The following is a 21318-nucleotide window of genomic DNA, read 5'->3' as shown; positions in this document are numbered from 1 at the left end:
GGAAATTCTTAGAGATTATACACTACCAATTAAGGCCACGTCCTAAACATACACTCATATATGCACACACTGAACTTTCTGCATACGAGTACTGCTGTTTATTTGGTGAAATTACTACGTATGCATTCAGCAAAGGCATAATTATTAAATACCTACTGTCATATCTTACATGAAAGAAACGTCTGGCCTACAATAGACACACTCACAAAAAGAGTATTTGTTTAAGTGTATAAATACATTTGGAAGTGAAGCCTCATAAAAAGTGAAACTTTTTAAAGATTCAATTTCAACATATTGATCAAAATGCAGCTAACAGCACTTTGATTTTGATGTTTAAGAACTGGAAGGCTAAATACTAGGGCAGAAATGGCTTTATGAAGTTTACTTCTACACTGAGGACAGTTCAAGGAGGAAAGAGACATATTTGTAACTGGCAAGAAGATCATTTCTCAGCTCTAAACACAGCTGCTTTTTAGATTAGTGTCAACCTGCACAGTACTGGCAATCATACAACACCCGAAATGCGCTGCAAATTATTACAGACAACTAAAATAAAGGCGTACATGTCCATGTAAGGAAGCATGATGGAGAACATCCAAATTTTGGCCTAATTTTGATCCTGTATCATCAGGCATAATCAACTCCTTTACATAAATACTCTTTTTATCATCAGCATTTTAATTAAAATACTTGCAATTATAATGACAAAATTACAGATTTGTAAAATAAGAAAACTGTCTTTAATGGAAAATTCAGTATATCTTTCCAGCAGCCAAAGAACTGGATACGATCTAAAGATCACTGCTTCAAAAACGTGAGGCAATTCTTTGATTTAGAAGACTTGAAAACACTGCCATTTCCCTTCTTCCAGTCACCTTAGTGTACCAGAAGAACGATGAATAGCAACTGTTCTTGTGAGAATGTTTTTCATGAAAAGTTCACTTTACCTCCCACACACATCAAGTTGACAACTGAGAATCAATTCAAAATGTAAGCACCTACCTCCTAAGGTAACCCTCAGTGCTCAGTTAACAAGTCTGTTATCTGCTTAATTTTGGTTTGGTGAGGGTTATTGAGGGTTTGGTTTTTTTGATTTTTTTTTTTTCCTGAGGTTTACTTCTGCTTGTTTGCATCCTTTTTAAAACAGAATCAACAAGACAATTTCTAGCAATTTCTTAACACTTGCAGAACCAATTTCCTCTTTCACAAAGGCCACTTCCCAATTAAAGGTTGAAAACCAGTGCTGTGTAAATGCTTACCTTCCAAGAGATCACAGCCTCTCTAAGCTACTGTTTTGCTACCAGCCTTAGCCAGACCTACCACTGATAAGAACCTGGGGGAAAGGTGGCATGCATGCATCTCTCTCTCTCCAATAAAACCACGCTGAAACAGCACTGTTTGCTTCTCTCTCTCGCCCTCTCCACCCCCAGGAACACAAAGCTCAGTAAGTGAAGCAAGGCCTGCAGGATCAAAACACAATTTATTTCTCACCCGCACTATGTAGCATATATGAGCACCTCACTAATTATCACTCTTCACAGGAAGCAAGCTAGCCTAGAATAGGCTTTGAAACTATCACATTCAAAAATCATGAAACCAATCATGAGAGAAACCCTTCTGAAACAGCAGTTGCAAAAGACAAAAAAAACCAAACCAACAAACAACAACAAAAAAAAAAAGAACAAAAAAACCATTGGTTGGGAGACATGTTCCTCCTGCAAGGACTGCACTATAGTCCTTTTCTTTATTATTATTTAACTATGAAAGGTCTATTGAAACTATACCTTGCTGACACACCACAGACTGTTCACATTTACGGGGAAGGTGGGGTTCCTTCCTAATTTGAACCTATAACGATATACAGTTAAATGTTGTTACAACTATGTAAACGTACCTATTAGTCATTGATCAGCTGGGGTTGAGGAAAGAAAACAGGTATGATAACGGCCCCTTTTCATCACAACCTGCATGCTCCTGTGACAAGGCCCCACTGTCCACTTGTTTTTTTACTGCAGACAGATTCATAAATAAGATTCCTAGGAAATTTTGTGAAACAAAAAATAATAAGTACTAATTAACAACTGTAATCAAAGTAAGTAAGTAGTATCTGTACTGTTTAACAACCCCAGGCTGCTTTGCTAGGTCAACAAAGAAAACTTGTTACATTATAATCAGCTGCCAAAGACTGTTGTTTTTAGCCAAAAAGATAATAGAAACTTTAAATGTATATCTAAAAAAAAACAATAATAATCATATTTTCTGTGGCTTAAAATTAATTGTCGATATTTACACAGCCTAGAATACGCTTCATACAAGCCCACATTCTCAACCTAAACAAGAAGAAAAAGAAATTAGAAGGAAGCCTGAGCTACTATTTTACAGGTCCTCAATTGTCTGTGGACAAGAACTGCTCATCACATCAGATTTCTTTTAACGAATATCTTCCACTAAATTCTCCTCAAACATCTTGATTATATCTAAGCTACTGAAAAAATAAGAAAAAAAAAAAGAAAAAACCCAACCACCAAGCCTGTGCAATTTGCATATAATTCCTATGTAGTAAATTTCATAATCTGGTACTACTCATTTCTAGATATTTATACACATAACTGATACGTAAATCTGTTTAATTTTCAGAAGCATTTGGGGGTTATTTGCACAAGGTCACTATACCTCATATTCTTATTTCTTTAGGGGTTTTATTTGCTTAAAAAAGAACAAGGTTCCCAATTCCTACTATTCCAACCACAAAACATGTTTTCATGTTTTTTAGGGAAGGAAATATTTGCAATAATACTAAATCAAACCATCACTACAATAATAATACATGTTCCCACTACATTTGTTAAATAAAACTAAACAAACTTTTTATCAATTTTATCAATTTTTTATCAATTTACAGTAAAGACCCTCCAAGTTCAATAAAAACTATACACTACCTTGATAGAGTAACTCATATTTTATATGTGAGGAGCTGCTTCTGAGTGTCACAACCAAATTTTGCCCTTTGAAGAAAAAATAAAGATTGAAAAAATAAAATCTATATACAGATTGGCAGTACTCACTTGGTAGGATCTTCTTCTTTAAAACACTTTTTAAAATACTACTTTAACATGGGTGAAAAAAAGAGGGAGGTGATCATGTGTTGTCAGAATTTTACAATGCACCTCTCCATTAAGACTGATTACTTATCCAGGCACTAAGCAGCCACTAATTCCTCTCATTTCAGCTGGAACTGTACCTACCCAAAGCTTCTGAAAACCAAGCCACTTTTTTTGATATCTATATTCAGGAACGTTGGCCTCTTAAAGCATCCACCTAGCACATATGCTAGAGACACAAGTTACTAAGAACATGATCAGCATGAGCCATAGCCAGTGTACAAACAGTCTTGAGTGTGTCATAAAAGCACAGAAATAATGAGGTGCATGTAACCTTATGTGTTTACTTCTATTTAGGTTAAACTCAACAGTCTGATCTCGCCTGACAGCGACCCCAAACAACCTCTGGCTTTAGATCCAGGTTGCTACATGACAAGAGCACTACTTTGTTCCTGAAAACATAGTCAAGAGAGAGATATTACCATGTGTTTATCCAAGTTGCTGGTGGTCTAGCTGCAATAGCCTGAAGCTTTTCCAAAGCAGTTTAACGCCGATAAACACCAATTAGATGACAGTCACAGCTATGCAAGGATGTTTTCAGCAATTAACTGTCTTAGGGAAAAAGGCTGTACAGTCTGAAATAGTTTTTGCACTGCATGTGCTAGTGGTCTTAAGACTGAAGGTAACAGCTGATATCTCCATGGCACTCTCTTGTTTTTTGTATCATAATTATAAGGAAGTATTTCTGGAGGGCAACAAATTTTATCTAGAAAGCAGCAACGCTAAAAAGTCGAGCCTTGTCAAGTCCCAGCAGCAAAGCAAGCTGTTGGAGTGACACTGGCATTACTGCATCACTTGGGGAAAAAACAATAATGGCACAGAGCATACAGCTTTAAGAAACCCAGGAAAGCAAGCTTCAGGGAAGGAAATCACATGTATACAAACATCGATAATAAATAATAATAAACAGAAGGTCTATTCATTACATTATGCAGAACTTGGAAGAAATCGTTATTCATCTGCCTGTCTGCTCAGTCTGTTAGTGAAGGCTGCAGGAAATTATTTCCAATATTCACAAAAAAAAAAAAAAAAAAAGGAGACGTGCAGGTGGATGGCTTTGTGTATCTGATTTCATCAGAACTCTGAAACACAAGTGCTGGAAACCAGAATAATCAAATGGAAGTCCACAAAGCAGACTAAACCCACCTCAAAATAAATGAAAGAAATGCATGTACATACACACAGTACATGGAAAGAGGAACTTGCCATCAGCTCCTTGAGCCAAAGGTTATCATGCCGAAAATAGAAAATCTAGTTAGCAAAAATATTTTGATTATGCAACTTTCCCTTTGGAATAAACTAGTAAGGAGAAAAGAGTCAAATTTATTTTATCCTTTTATAGGCAATTCTTGAAGAAAGTATAGCAATAATCACAGTTTTTGTATTTCTAAAAATGTCATTCTAATTTCAAAGTGCTGTAAATCATTAAACACACACACAAAAAGGTAAAATACAGTTTATTACATTTCAATCTAAGAGATTAACACGTAACTATTTATTTTTATTGGCAATGTGCCCAAATACCCCAGATCTGCAAGACTGATAGTGAAAAAGAAAATATTTCAGGCCTCAAAGAGAGCAGATCTATGGTTGCCTGGAATGTGTAAACAGCCAGAGCCTGTTTTACTTCCCACCCCCACTCTCACCATACACACCTCCTGTCCTAACCCCTCCTAACATTAGCAAGGAATGCTGCTCTCAAGCAAAGGAGAGAACAGATATGTAGTAACATCAAATAACAAAATTCCTGACATTTTACGATACAAAAATTTGGATTTACTAAAAATGCAGTGGTTCCATACATACATGGCTGGAGTCTAAAAACAAAAACAGTACTGCATAAACCCCTCCCCCCGAAATGAAAAGAGCAGGCCTGCTGCATGACAGACGTGATAAACACAAACTAAGGGAATCCTAATGCTTCTCTCTAGACTGTTCTTTGTGCAACTGAGTATCAGCCAGATCTGTGTTCTATCAGAGAACACTGATCACACACGTACAAAAGCGAAGGGATGTTTTCATAAAAATCTATACAATGTAACAAAACTGATGCCAAAATTTAATCTTGGTATAAATTACCTTCTGTGAAAACAAAGACTATTACTTGCAGAATGATATATACACCCACAAAGCACTAAGTCATAAAAATAGATATCACATCCTCAAGAAGTTTAGAATATAATTATATTGGTGGGGTTTAATCTATTTAAATTTGTGGACCTATAAAGATACCTTGTACAGAGAATTTGAACAGAATTACAATGGACTTCCTTCCTTCCCCCTCCCAAGACCTCTCAAAAAACCAATCCATGTGCTCCCTAGCAGCTTGCAAGCCACAGTTTGAAACTACAGAATTAGAGAACTGCTGTTATTTACCTAGTAGCTTTAGTCTTGAAAAACAAACTAAACAAGAATGTACAAAAAAAAAAAAAAAAGAAAGAAATAGCAATTAGAAAATGAGAACATCCCAGTAAATGGCTGTGTATGATGGGAAGCTCACAGAAACACAATAAAGGAGGAAAACTTGAAAAAAATAGGAGAGTCAAACCCTGAAAGGCAGTTTCATAACACTGTTTACAAATAATAGGTCACACAGCTCTCCTCCTTTCTTTTAATCTTACTGGTTTTATGAATGCATTTGGCTAACATTCAAAAGAAACGTCCATAAACTAGGGAGGTAAAATGCTGGCTCAAAGGAGACACAAGCAAACCGTCTGTCAGTAGAATATTTGCAAACAGTTGAAATCAATATTAAATTTAACCTAACCAAATGCAATGCATACAAGCAGAAATTAAAAGACTGAGGCAATTGGCAAATACATAAATGATGTTTCAGGCCACAGGGCATACTTTCTCACATACGTTAGCACGTTAAATAGGCTGGCAAGATATTCACTCCACTTCAGACACCAGAGAAATAACCATACATATTTCCAGAGACAAAAATAACAATTAAGGCAAGGCTAACAGCATAAATAATTATATATTTATGTAAAACAACTATTTGTACAATGTTTGAGTCATTAAATGAGAAATGTTTGAGTCAGAAAATTTATTTTTAAGGTTAGAAAAGTAAACTTAATGTCCCTTGTGTGTAATTTTCCTTATCCACTGTTGACAAACCCAGACCAACCACCCCAAAGGAAAAAAAAAAAGTAAAGGTGTAAAAAACACATACACATCACCAATATACAAACACACTCATTCTAAGTTGTGGGGTTTTTATGGGCTTTTTTTTTTGCGTTTAGGAGCTAAAACCTTCCTATTTCTTTCTATAGCCAGCATCTAATATGAAGGATGAAGCACTGTGCTACACACTGTCAGACTTCTGCCTTCCAACTGAGCCTCCCTGGTGTCAGCCGAGCTAGCCGCAGGACGCCCATCTCCAGAGGCTTTGCCCAGCTGAGGTAGGCACAGTGTTGCAGTCTGTACAAAGCAGTGAGAGACAGACTGCTGAGACTCATCTCAGAAGGGATTAGAGAAAGTACATCTCTGGCCTCCAGCCAACATGAAACTCACAGGGTATATCTATTCCTGTGTGGGAAGGCTGGCACATGGTCTCAATGGAGTGTATGGTACTCGTCACCCTTACACAAAATGCAAGGATCAGGTGCTGGACTTCACATGTTCGGCTTCTTATATGGTAGGCCACAGCTGGCAACATAATTCTGAGACTATACATGATCTAGACTGGCTATGATGAGAGCGTGCTACCACTGCTTGCCAGCTGCTTTAGATCTGGCTGCTGCTGGCTATTTAGCCCTTTTCATGTGGCTGGCCTGAAAAACTAAGGGCAGTTGACTGAAAAAAAGTCATAGTTTCCAAGCATCCACTTAAGCTGGTCTCTTTTCGATGTATGTGTTTGCAACCTCAAATTGCTATCTCTTACATTATACTGCAAAATATTAAGCCTAAATCAATTTCAACATAAGACAATGCAGCTCCTGCACATTTTAAAGAAACTGCGCTCTAAATCTCAACTTCATGTTTATCAGCTACACAAACTTCAAAGAACCTTGTGAGAATTCAGGTGAGAATGGCATTCCAGATAGATTGTGGAAGTTATGCCATACAAAAAAAGACTACTTATGTGGGCTACAGGAAAGGAAAGGGACACCACAATCTGTTTCATTACAAAAATGTTGACTGTTACGATAAAAGCTAAAATCACATGTCATGCACAACTTTAAAAAAGGCTCAGAAACGTTTACTTAATCAGTCAAGAATCTGTGGTGCTATCATATAAGGCCTGATCCTAGAAGTCTTCTGCACACGCCAAGCATGTTTTTCCAGTACCAGGCCATAGCTGTAATAGGATTTGTTGAATATTCAGAACATAAATGTATCATCAATTCTGTTCTTGCTGGTGCTGCCCATGTTTTCATGTTGCTGACAAAGAACAACTACGAAACACAGAAAATATCCATTAAAATGAAATCTCTTAAACTCCACTGGAAACTCCAATAGGTTTTCTGGGACTAAAGGTGGGAAGGAAAGAAGAGTTTAAACATTTTAAAAGCAATTACAAAAAGGTTGGAAAACCCCAACAGAGGCTTGTTCAGAGCCAATCTAATACCCTATACTGAACTGATAGCCAAGAAATTAATGTACAGATTAACAGAAGATTAACAAACTAGAACAATAATTATTTCTAACTCCAAACTTTATTTCTTCATTTTCTTTTGATACTTTGCTATCCTAATTTATAATCTGATAGAAAATGGAATTAGACTTGAATAAACAGAATTTTACATTCACACTTTTTAATGAACTAGCAACAAAATAAATGGAGAACGTGCTTCTGCCTTTAAAATTCTTCAAAACTAGTCATTAATAAAATCTTCATAGTAGTTCTGTAGGATGGTATGCAGATAAATCACTTACATTCCACTATAAGCAGAACGTAAATGATTTATCTGGCTGTGGAAAGGAGTGCCCTATCAACTGCCTGGTAAACATGCTAAGGAACAGATTTTTTTCTTTTAATAGATAAATACTCAAAAATTCAAAGGAAAACTGTTTTATTTTAAAATAATCTCATGCAATATAAATATAGGAACAAACAACTACAAAAGTATTGACTGTAATTATCTGAACACTTTTTAAATATGTACAGGATACAGGTCACTATATTTTTGGTAAGAGGCATTTAAATCTCTTTCACGCTGGACTCCATATACACAAACATCTGCTATGCACAACAGACCTTATTTACAAAGCCACCATTCACCAAATATGATCAAATTGACAATGTATAATTGCATTTAACATGTTGCCATTAGAGAACACAGAACCCTTCCATGTTTCAAGTGTATTTTTAAACCAAAATATATGCTGCTGCTAATGTAAAAGATACAATGAAGAATTTCTTGTTGACGTAAAGCAAAATTTAAAATACAACATTCAATCCAGCAGTGAGCACATATGCATACAAACATAAAAAAAAATAGAAAAAAACCAGACACAAAATGCCATTGTTGTAAACACAAAACACCATTAACATATTAGGAAATACCCACATACCACATACACTACCATCATGACACTGAAGAAATGCATAGGAATCAGTGTTTTGAAGGCGTATCATTTTAGCCTACACAAAAAAATAAGTTCAGAAAATTCCTAAAAACAATTCATTGACTACTTGATGGTCCGCAGGATAAAACTTCCGAGATAACCTACTCCCACTCTCCTTCCTCCTCCTTGTAAACTGCCCATCAGGAACAGCTCATTTTTGTTTTTTTCCCTAACCTCTACCCAGCATTACCAGACTAGGTAGTAAAAACAAGATGGTGGTCCCCCAGAAAAGTTGATTTCATTCATCAGCAGTGAAAGTAACCATTATGGTAATGTGTTAGTAAATTTGTGCTGTGTGTAATAAATAGGTTCTTTCCTTCCACTCTAATATCACATTTAGGGCCATCCTTTCAACTTATGTTTTTTTCCAAGCACATAAAATCCTGAGAGAAAGAAGCTGGATGAATTTTTATGATACACTGTCATGCACTAGTTTTAAACTAATTGGCTCATTTAAATTAACTGGTTATGTAAGATACTTATGGAGACAAGCAAAAGTATCAGAGCCAAGCATTTGGGATTTTTAAATATCAAACCAAATTCCTACAAATACAACTTATTAACAATGCTAATTTATAAGACCATCAACACAAAAAGCAGTAAACAGTCAAAATGGAAATGAAGAAACCTTGAGTAGCTTTCACAGAAAGACACAAAATCTGCCTTGTGAACACCATAAAATGCTATTAAAGATATACATGCTCCTGTTCTTTACTTTCATTTTTGAGAACTTGGATAGGAAGCAAGAAGTGTTCCTCATTAGAATAATCCTCAAGCCTGCCTTTTATCTGTGCCTTCCAGATTACATTATTTTAAAGTCAATAAATTAAAAAGTAAACTGTATTAACTACATAGAACTACAAGAGCTCTTACATTAAAAGGACAAACCTCATTGAAAAAAAAAATAGCAAAGTTAAGCTACAGTGAAAGAGAGCTGAACACATGCAACTGGAAGCATTAACTCCTGAAAAAAAAAAAAAATCAGAAAAGATTTCGTAAGTTTCAATCAATTCTGTAACCGAATTTATTCCTAGAAGTCTAACTCATGCGTGCATGTAAATGGGCATGAGAAGAGTTAAGTTTGTTTTGTGACTGTAAAAAGGACCAGACAGATATCGTTGGAAACTAATCCCCCACAATATGAACAGGCACTGTGCTTGGATTCTCTGTCTTACCCTGTCAGCAAAGCTCTACCCTCACTATGGAGAATGGTAGGGAAGAGGTAATTTTGCCTCAATCTCTCTGTTGAGATCAGGGTTGAGATTTTACCTCTAAGAGCAACTAAAAACCAAAGAGAATAAAATAAGAAAGAAGGAAAAAAAAAAAAAAAAACCAACAGAAAAGAGATAAAAAAACTGAAGATATTACAACTCCGAAGTTTGAATGCATCCCTCAGCTACAAATGGTACCCCAGCTGTCGCCTCCTGCTCAGTCAGATGCATAGTATCCTCTCCTGACTTTGCCTCATTTCAGCAAGCACATAATTAAAGGGTGCTGCACCTCACTTTCTCCCAAAACCTGAATCCGGCCTGGCCCAGTCCTACATGCATTTCACTGGCTCTGCACCACCTCAGGTGTTGGTAACTAGAACTTGAAGCCTGAGCATATCCCAGTTCAGGGTTTCAGAGCCTATCCACTGCATCCAGCTCCATTCTCCAACCTCAAGGCGGCTCCTTTTATTCCTCCAAAGCTACTCATCAGATGACCTTAAGGCTGTCTATGTACATATACATATATGCACATATACACAGACAGGCCAATTTGTATAGCTCATTTTAAATAATTAATATTTGGGAAATTAACTGCTGGTCAACAATCCCACCTGAGACTATGTGCTAACAAAAGTCTTAATACTAATGGGTCTCTGGATACACACATACCCTCTGCCAGCAGCAACTAGACTAAACCTACTGGCATAGACAACAAGCAACTCCTAGCTGCTAAATGGCACTCCATCATATAATCCAACATGGATTACCAACATACATGGACTTCGGGGAAAAAAAAAAAAAAAAAATCCATATTTTTACTTCACCTTATGAAAATCTCATGTATATATTAACAGTACGCTGTGAAGGTCAATTCTTTTGGAAGAACATTCTTACGATTATTTTGCTGTAGGCTACAGGGTTGTGTTGAAATCAGCTCAAACTCATCAGTGGATATTTCTAAGCACAAAACAACAACAGCTGTATACATGCTAATCCTAACAGTGCAACAGCTTCCTTTCAGCGGTGCTACTGTAACATGATTATTCTGTTCAGAAATATAAATCATAAATAGTTGGCTTCTCTCTTGAACTACAGAGAATATTCTGCAGGGTTTTCACTTAATAGTAAAGGATTAATGAAGAGCTGATAGTGCTAAACAGCATAATATAGCGGAAGAAAAAGTTGAATATCCAGTGCAGCTTGCTGCCTTCAAAAAGGAGCACAACAAACATATTATTCTGCAGAATGACAAACTGAATCTATCCACCAAAAGAAAATCCCCTTTGTTTTTTTGAACATAGTGTCAAAGGATATTTTCTAAGTATTTTTAATGCCTAAGCAAAAAAACATTGCTTCTTTATCTATAACTTACTGCAGTTATGGGAAAGTTGTGTTTCAATAGGAAAAAATAAAATCACATTTGTTGTTACCACATCTTTCCACCTTACGAAATTATGGCTTTATGCAACAAAACACATTCTAAACCCACTACATAGTAGTAAGAGGTTAACCTGTAACTAAGAACTAGGAGCTTAAATGAAATTTAGTCAGTAAATGCAATCATGTTTTGAATGGTAGAGTGATGTATAGAGCAACCGTTACATATTAATGGAGAACACCGCTTTTTAAAAAGCCTTGTTTCACCCTCCAATGGCAAAGTCAATAAAACTCAGCACTTAACTGGACAGAAGTATTTTGATGAGTGTATACATATACAGTTATTACACGTTATTAGTGCTACTCGTCTGTTCATAAACAGGCCACAAGTCGTGTCACCTAAGCATCAAGAAGCACTGTTTTGTCCACGTGTTTAATGCACTGAGTAACTTCTCACAGCAAATGAGTAAGACCCAACACCCAAGCCAGACTGCATTTAGGCAATGTGCTTAGCTAAAGTCTCAAAATAATTGCTTCTTCTTACTACAGTACTATTGTCATGATGCCATACTGCATGGGTACTACAGGATTCTTGGCATAAAATCATGTTGTAACTTCATATAAAATTATGTATCTTTACATGCACTCTAATTTAAACAGGACAAGCAGACATGCATTGATTGTCTATGCTACAAATAGAGAAGGTTGAGAAATGAGGTTAAACACTGTGACGCCCTTTTCATTGCGTAAAGTTAACAAGATTATAAGAAAAAATATAAAAATGGAAGCTAAATCATCAGATATGCCTAACTGAAGCCTCTTTTCCTCCTGAAGGCGTACTAGTAACCTAGAGTAAAGAAAGGGAGTGGTGGCTGGGATCTAGACAGAGGATTACAGAGGCAATACACAGATTGCATGAACACCCCTACACTCAACAAATGAGAAAATTCAGTATCTGCTGCTAGGGTCCAATATTTTTAAGGCATCAATATCACTAAAACTAAATACAAATAAGCACAAGAAGAGTGATGCGAAAAGCCATGTATCCATTGTTTATCTTGCTTTTAGTTAAACTAGCAGAAGAAATTTTGTTTCCGTGGAATTACTAAACATTAGTAACTGTAAGATATAAATCTCCACCTAGGATACGATCTCTATGCAAGAGGAAAATGGATAAGAAATTATGACCTTTTCTTAGGAGACTGAGCAACCTTCTTTGATTTCCCCCTAGCTTTTACACAGCCCTAACTTTGGAGAACTTGTTGTGTTTGTAAAACAAAACACTGTCAGTCATTCTTAAAGAAATTCCATTATGTTAATGACCAAACTGTCACAAAAAGCAGCCTTTAAAGTATTCTCTTGTCTACCAAAGAAAACCTAAAGCCCATTTTTCACCTTTGGATGTTTGTTTCAGTACCATTAAAATGACAGATTTTGTACTGACAGGAAGGCTGCTATTCCATGTAGAGCTGTAGTTCCAATGTTTTTGTTTAATTTCAACCAACTTGTCCAAGTAGGCCATTTGGTAGAAACCTATAAATGGCACCCAGGGGGTCTGGGTTCTTGCTGTAAAGAGGTCAACTATTTCCTCCTAACTAAAAATAGGCAAGATGAGGGAGGGGAAGAGGGAATGGAGTTTAATTTAGCAGCTGAGAAAGAGTTTACAAAATTACTTCCATCTTAACTCATACTAAAGATTATGAAAAATAAAATAAAAAAAAAAAGAATATGCCCTCAAGAGTTACAAAACCTTGACTGTTTTGTAGGCAGGCTTGTATATGTAATCTGAAATAATGATAAAAATTAAAAGAGGAATAGTAAAGAGGACCCAGCATACGGATCACACATCACGAAGTCAAAGGGACGCCAGCACCCTCTTTGCACAGAGCAGCAATTTATTGGCAGCAGCCCTGCCAGGTGTTAACAACTCTCATCTCTCCTACCAGCTGAGGTCACACTGCTGTCCCACAGACAAGGCACTACAATCAGCTGCTGTTCCCGAGTCATTTTTTTTCCACCATTTACTCTCCTGGCTGTTTGTCTCCCTCACTTACCTGCATTACAACCTTACCAGGGCAAGAACCGCTGTCCACAACATCCCCCAGATATCCCTGATTTGCAAGGGGGCCCCTTGGCACTACTAAAATATAAACAACAGCAGTTCAACACCAACTGTAGCATGAATTCTAACACTGGACTCCAACAGTAGCCAACAGAAAACAGCCAGAGCTAAAGGCACCAAGACACGCACTCACACACTATCTACAGCAATTACCAGGCTGAAGCCCTGGGATGGGCTTTCCAGCCTCATCTCCACAATGAGCCAAATTCAGCATAGCGCTAAATCCTAAGCATATCACACTGCTGACTTAGCTACCATGAAACAATGTCCCATCTGCAACGAAGGACATTCTCTGCTCCTTCCAAGCTCAGGGACACAGGCCTTTAACGACTGCTGCTGCCGGAGGAGTCTCCGTTCAGGAAGCTCTTCCAGGAGGCACAGCGCAATTAGTTAGGCACACCAAATGGAGAACAGGTCTACTTCTGACCCTGTCCTCAGATATGGGAAAACCCCATCTGCAAACCAATGACATGACTAAAACTGGGCAAACTGGCAAAGCCGAAGCCTGACAATTCCAGGCGCAGACACATCCCCCTTCCCCATGAAGGATTTAATGTATTTTTGCTCCACCAGTATGCTTATTGCAGAGATTACCTGCCACCTGCTGAACAACTCACCACACAACTCAGTGTAGCAGCATGGCAGAGGACATTGGAGTTATCTTACTTCACTGGCCACGGAAGGGCAAGCGATGTATTCTGATGAAAACTTATCTTCAAAGGGTTTTGTTTGGTCTTGTGAGACTTGGATAGTCATGCAGTTGCCAGTGTTTACATGAATCTGTATTTTTTAATCCTTTTTGCTTCTCAAATGCCTTTCTTCATCTTGGGGGGGAAATTAACCTCGGTTGCTGCTTAACTCACTGAAGGTGCTAAACTGAGAGGACTACAGCAGTTCTGCTCATATCTCCACCATGCAGCCCAAGAAAGGTGTAACATTTTTAACCAACAACAAAAAACAAACCAACAGTGAAACACACCAGGACAATCCCATTCTCTTGCCAGTATCTGCTACCACAGAATGAATTTACTTCAAAACCTGCCCAGTGAGTCTGTATGTGACAGTACACTAACCATGTGTAGTTAGACAGTAAGAGGCCCAAACCCAGCATGTGCAGTCACATGGTAAGCAAGGTATATTATGTTGAATCTTGTACGTGCCACTCCAGCAGTCTCAGTTAAAGGATCGCAAATAAATGGGCTAGGGAAGAAAGATGTGACAACATATTTGTCACGAGCAAAGACCTTGTATTTATTACCTACAATCAGATTTCCCTCTGGCACAATATGCTTATTTTTATACTATTAACCTAAAATACCAGTCTTGAAATTTTAATTTTACACTCCATTTTATCCAAATTATCGCTTGAGGAGCACCCTTTTCAACGGAGTAGTTCAGTTTTCTGCAACATTATGCTGCAATATTTTCCTTTTCCGTGAAACACTCAATGAGCTCCACCAGACAGACCACTTCCCCTCCCCCACCAACATACACACATCTACACTTTAAGACTTGTGCGTCAAGAAAGGAAAAACGCTGTACAAATCCTTGTGGAGAAGAGCAACAGACATGTTAAGACAACATAAAGGAAAGCCTTTATTCAGCCTACACACCGAGTTTGAGAAATTAATATGCAAGCCTAAATTCTAGGGTGTGGCTTTGTGTTTTTTCCCCTTTTTGCGCTGTGCAGGATGTCTCCTCGAGCACCCAACAACATATAATTAAATAGGTCAAGGGTCATTCGCTTTACATCACACCACACCAGTGCTGAGCCGCGCACCGCACCGAAATATCAGACCAACCGCCGAGATTATACCAGCACCACAAAATGGGGAACAGGCTCTGCCGGATGACAGCAGCAGCGAGAAAGGTGTCCACCAGCTTCCCGCCCGGCGGGTGGCTGCACCCACCGCCTGCCCCCTCCCCTGCGGAGACCGCACCGACGCTGGCCACTCCGGCCTGGAGCGAGCAAACGGGCGTGCAACGGGTGTGCAACAGGTCTGCAGCCTACAGCGTCCAGTACCCGTGTGTGTCGTGTCGTTCCCCCCCCCCCCCCCCCGCCCGGGGGCTCCCCCGGCAGCACCGCCGCCCCTCCAGCAGCCCGCAGTGCCGGGGCCCGGGTGGGCAGCAGCACACTGCACCGGGGGAGGTGGGGGTGCTGGCAGGAGGCGGGGGCCGAGGGGGGGGTGTAACTTGTTTACCTACTTGGAAGTAAACTTCGATGTACGGAGCGACCGGCCCCTCCGCCCGCTGCTGATTCAAGCCCTGGCGATGAATGGGATCCCCTCCCCCACCCGTGCTCTGCAAACTCCACACTTGAGCGTGAATACCTCGCATTTCCCACCCCCACCAGTTCTCCTTTTTGTGTGTGTGTGTTAAGAAAAAACACATTTGAACACTATCTCAGAAGTAGGGAACCGCTCCAGAAACTGCCCCCACCCGGGGGGGGGGGGGGGGCGGTGGTGTGCTCGGGGGCAGATGAAAGCACACCAGCCGCCGAGACGACAGCCCCACACACATCGCCTCAGCCCAAGGCTCCCCACCCCCCAAAAAAATAAACCAACAACCAACACCCCCCAAAACGCCCAGGTCCAAAAAACTTCCTCATAACAGCTAAGCGACCCCCCCGTCCCACCCCATCCCCCCCAGGCCAGGGTGAGCTGGGGCGGGGGGGGGGGGCCGGGGCAGCGGGACCCGGCCCCGGGCTGGGCTCAGCTCGGGGGACTGCCGGGGAAGGACGTTTGTCACCTCGGCGTGAGTAAGAGAGAGAAAAAAAAGAGAAGGGGGGGAAAAAAAGGGTCCCCGGGATGAATAATCCGCCTCGGAAACTCACCTCGCTCAGCGGGCGTTAAAGGCACAGCTCTCGCGGGCGGCGGGGGAAAGCCTCAACTTCTGCGGGCGGCGCTGGCAGAGACTTTCCCCTCACTTGCCGCGCATGGTGCAACTCCTCTTCCCCCGGGGTCCCGGCCAGCCTGCGAGGAGACTGTAAATCCCCCCTCGCCGCCGCCGCCGCCGCACACGCCTCCTCCTCCCCCTCCGCGCGCACAGGCGGCACAAGGAAGTCCCGGAGAGTGGGAAGGGGAAAACGGAAAGTTTTGGGGTGGAATGGCGGGTCGGGAGGTGCTGCCGCTCCGCGCGGCTTTACAGCCGGCGGGCGGCCGAGCGGTTGGCTGGATGGGACCCTAAGGGTGCGCGGCGGCGGCGGGAGCGGCGCTGAGGGGAGCCGGCCGCGACCGGGGCCCGCCGCCGCCGCCGCCGCCACCACCACCACTACCACCACCGCCGACAAACACCCCCGCCGCCGCCGGGAGAGGGAGGGAAGAAGGGAGGCAGAGACACAGGGGGCGAGCGGGGCCGGGGTGCGGGGCGAACGTGCCGCGCCCTCCCCAACCTGTGTCCCGCACGGGGGTGCCCCGCGCCACCAACGCCCCTCGAGTGTGTGTGTACGGAGGGGGGTGTTGCAGCGCGCAGGTGATTGGCGCCGCTCGCTTCCACGCGCTGCTGCCGGTGGTGTCGTGCGTTAACGTGTCCCGCAACCACCCCTAACCCGCAACGCGCGCGGGGGAGCCTCCGCCCTCCCCGTTAACCTTGCGTGAGACCAGCAACGGAGCCGCCTCGAGCGGCCGCGGACACGCGCTGCCCACCACCGCACGTACGCTCCCCCCTGCGCCCCCCCTATGGTTGGTGCCATCGTTACTATCATCGTTATTATTATTGTTGCTATCGTCACTACCAACTTCCAGGCTGGAGGAGGGGACGGGGGCGCACAGCCCGAGCCCTCGGTGGCGAAACAAGCCCAGCACGTCGCTATTAGGTCCAGTGGCGTTCCGCCTCGCACACCGGGGCGCCTGTTTTTTCCGCCTGGCGGGTCACCCGGCGGCTGATTGATTCTCCTTTCGCCCTGCTCAGTCATTCGGGGTTGGAAAGTAAATAACAAGTTGACATCATTACCGCGCTCCGCAGTGCCCCGCCGCGACAAGCCGCTACCGTGCCGCGACGAGTAGCTGCGCACCCCAAAAACAGCGCCGCGGCGCGAACGGATCCCCTGCACCATCCAGCGCCCGGCTCTGCCCATCTCGGCTCCCAAAGCCGGAATGGGGTCCCGTCGGTCACAAGGGGCTACCGAGATTTTTTGTGGCCCTCGGTCCCCCCGGCCTCATGGCTAGTGTTATGGAAATAATAAGATTATCAATGTTTCTCTGGGTGTCTGCCCTCGTGGGCTCACCCGAGGCCAGGCTGGATGGGGCTTGGAGCAACCTGGTCTAGTGGAAGGTGTCCCTACCCATGGCAGGGGGGATGGAGCTAAATCTTTAAGGTCCCTTCCAACCCAAGCCATTCTATGATCCTGGTGACAGCAAGCCTCATTTGGCCCTGAAAGTGAGATTTGTTATTGCTTTGTTTTGTTTATTTGTTTCTTCCCAGTGACCTTTCCACTTTCTCCTTTTTCATCTTATTTTGTCATTAAGGGAAATTTCATGCTCCTTATACATTTAGCCCAAAGCCTATGTATGTGCTGTCACCCGGAGTTCTTATGGAAAAATATGTCATCCAAGGCAGCATAACAAAGATCGTTGCTACATATGTTCATGTATGTGTTGAAATGAGAACTCTCAAAATACTGGAAAATGTTGTTACGGCTGATGTGATCCATTTTCAGATTCAGAGCCCAGCAATTGCAGTGTGAGGCCATCAGCACTTCAGCAAGCATCCGTACAAATGTCTCCTGTTTGAAACAAGCTCCCATTGGACTGGTGTTTTGTTTTGTTTGGGTTTTTTTTGTTTTGTTTTGTTTTTTCCAAAAGCAAAACCTACATTAGATTTTTATTACTCAGCAATGTAAACAAACAACAAACCCCTCCAGATGTATGGTGAGATGGCATTCAGTTTCTAGTTCCTGTGCTATTTCATAGAATCACAGAATCACAGAGTGAGTTGGGTTGGAAGATTTAAAAAGATTATCCAGTTCCAACCCCCTGCCATGGGCAGGGACACCCCCCCCCCCCCCCCCAGTCCAGGTTGCTCCAAGCCCCATCCAACCAAGCCTTGAACATTGCCAGGGATGGAGCAGCCACAGCTTCTCTGGGCAACCTGTGCCCAGAGATGTTATAAAGAGGTTATACAGCCCTCCTATGATCTTCATGGCCCTCCTCCGGACTCACTCCAACAGCTCCTTGTCCTTCCCATGTTGGGAGCCCCAGAGCTGGACACAGGACTCTAAGTGTAGTCTCAGAACAGCAGAGCAGAGCAGGAGAACCACCTCCCTCGACCTGCTGGTCACATTCCTTTTGATGCAGCCCAGCTTTTGTTTGTCTGTTTAGTTGCTTTTACAGTCTGGTGGGCTTACAGACAACCTCATCACAAAATGGCCATAGGTCAAGCCTTGGGTAGCTTTGGAAACTTGATTGCCCAGCAAGGAGGCTGGGCCCACTCCCAATCCTTCTGCATTCTGCAGGGAGCAGTGAAGCTCTCACCCCTCCGTCAGGCCCAGTTCTCACTGCTCAGCCCGGCTAGACCAGCTAAGTGCAACCAGTGGCACGGCAGCAGCACAAGAGGGAGGTGAGGGCCACGAGGACATCCCAAGCAGCAGGCTCTGCTGAGGAGGAGGAAGCATTACAAGTCTTCCTTGTAATCAAGCTGTGTGTTTGGTTCTTCACTGCTGAGGAGCTGCTGGGATGCCTACCACAGCAGCCAAACCTCCAGCTCAGAAGCCATCAGTACAGCTTGTCCCAGGTGGCCAGAGCCCAGTCACATGCATTCCTCTGCTGAGCAGGTGGGGAGGCAGGGGTGGATAAGGACAGGCAGGGTGGTGGGGCACTGAAGGTACCGTGACAGCAGGGAGATCAAACTGTGCCCTCATACAGGCTCAGTGAAGAGTTTTCCACTCTTTATCAGCTGGGCACAACTGCTGCCTGTTACCAGTACGGCAAGCAGGACAAGCAGAGGAGGGCAAGTCCAAAGGAAGGACTGTGGCTGCCTGCCTCTCCTCACTTTCCGAACCAGTTCCTATCGCCAGTCTGAATTGCCTGTACCTAGCAGTATCTGAGCAGTGGCAGGCACGGGCACAGCTACACCGGGAAGCCAGGCATGCTTCAGCTAGCCCCCAGGGAGATGAGGTTAAATATTGATGCAATGCTTGCTGAGAACTTAAAATGAAGTCTATCAAGGAAGGCACTTTTTTTTCAAGCAGTGCTTGGCTAAAGGGAGCAGCACAGAACCCATGAGAAAGAGTTATGTTATTTTTCACTTAAAATGGGAAAAAAAAACCTCCAAAACAGCTATAAAGTGGTGGTAGAGTAAAAGAAGAGTGAATCGCTGCTCTGGCCATTACAATAATTTTGGTCTTTATATAACAGGAGACCCCAAAGCAATCACACGTAAAAGTAATCACAGGTTTTTAAGAGCCTTGGTTTTTCGGTTTCATAACCTGTGACACAGGGACGGTGATCAGTGGCAGTGCTGCGGCCCTGCAGCTCCAAGGGAAGCAAGCCGGAGCTGTGGTTTCTTACCCTCATTAAAATGGAAACGCAAACCTGAAACAATCAAAGCCAAGGGCTAGCACGGTTGGCCTACTGGGGAGATAATGAGATCATGAGACAAAATATTTTGCATTTTAAAAGATGAAAGCCATTGTTATTTTGTTATTTTTTCTAGTGCTTCATTGCTGTGTATTGTGTTGGTAACTATTTCTGTTTCCACACACACACAGTTTTCTGTTCTCTGACTACGCACATAAAAGTAAGTTCTCTTGAATAAACGAACCATTCAAAAAGAAATAATTAGTTCTACTTTTACATAGCTGTAGTTAAATAATTCTCCTCCCAAAAAGTCTGATGTATGGATTGTTTATTCCTGTTATTAACCTTAAAAAATGTGGATTTGCCAATCTGCTAATTACGTTTTTAAGAGAATTAATATGCAAACTTTTGATATAATGGTGAAAACTGAACTGGTGTTTTAACTTGGATAGATGCCTCAAGACTATTTGGATACAGGTGAAGTATGCAATTCTTATGTTGCAATACGTAGATATTCTATGAACTGAAACATGACATGGTAGGCACTATTTCTGCAACACTTAGAAATGTTAAATATTAAGGCCTAGCTTTTCTATTATGAGTTGTCCTGCCAGACAATTCGTGATCGGAAAGTAAAGACTATTAGTAGTAGTAGTAATAGAAGTAGTATTATTAGTATTATTGTTATTATTGTTGTTATTATTATTATTAATTATAGTTGTTATTATTTAGCACATCTGTGGTGGCAAGTTTTGCTTTCTCTTCTGTGAGCATTGTTTCAGTATTTGATATTTTTCAGATAAATGTTCTTATAGAGTCACTCATGAGCAACTGCTCTGCATTACGAAAAAAACAGTTTTTCTTTTAGCCACTTGTTAATACCAAGAGTTTCAATTTTAAAGGGAAATTCTGATTGACTAAAATATTTTCAGGAATTGAGACCATCGCTGGTATTTTTTTCTCTTCACATATTACTTCATTAGTATCTTTGGACTAGACTGAAAGCCTTTGCTTAATTCACAAGCACTTGTGCAAGCAGATCTCTTGAGTAAAACAAGACTATCAGAAATGAAAAAGCAAAGTGGGAGATCTTGTTTCAAAGGTTTTTGAAGGTAAAACTGTCAAATTTTGCAAAGCAAGCATGTTGTAATCCTTTGTCTATCTTCTCTATGCTTTTTCTCCCTATGGTTTGCTTCATGTGGTTTGTAGTATCTGCACTTTCTACTGGTATTTTTTCATCCACCTTTTTTAAATGTGAAGAACTAGATTCCTTGGGCTCTAACAGGAGTTCAATTTATCTAACAGAAATCTAATTGTTTCTGATAATAATTTTGATGCTATTACGCTGTTGCAGA

General features: G+C 41.6%; 1 protein-coding gene across 4 annotated transcripts in view; it reads right to left on the bottom strand.

Moving 5' to 3' along the window:
• The window catches only part of TBL1X (transducin beta like 1 X-linked), a 193253-nt gene extending 176832 nt beyond the window's left edge, over positions 1-16421 (bottom strand). For 2 of the 4 annotated variants that reach the window (XM_062603635.1, XM_062603639.1), the window contains exon 1: positions 16282-16421. The gene's annotated coding sequence lies outside the window, so the exon portion shown is untranslated. The remainder of the gene's footprint in view (positions 1-16281) is intronic. The other 2 variants (XM_062603640.1, XM_062603638.1) reach the window with 2 other exon arrangements.
• Between the last annotated feature and the right edge of the window lie 4897 nt (positions 16422-21318).

This window comes from Pezoporus occidentalis, unplaced genomic scaffold (assembly GCF_034315485.1).
Source record: "Pezoporus occidentalis ecotype Australia unplaced genomic scaffold, CSIRO_AGI_Poc_V1 ctg81, whole genome shotgun sequence".
Lineage (NCBI taxonomy): Eukaryota > Metazoa > Chordata > Aves > Psittaciformes > Psittacidae > Pezoporus > Pezoporus occidentalis.
The sequence above is the reverse complement of the archived record's forward strand: the minus strand, read 5'-3'. Positions and strand labels throughout refer to the sequence as shown.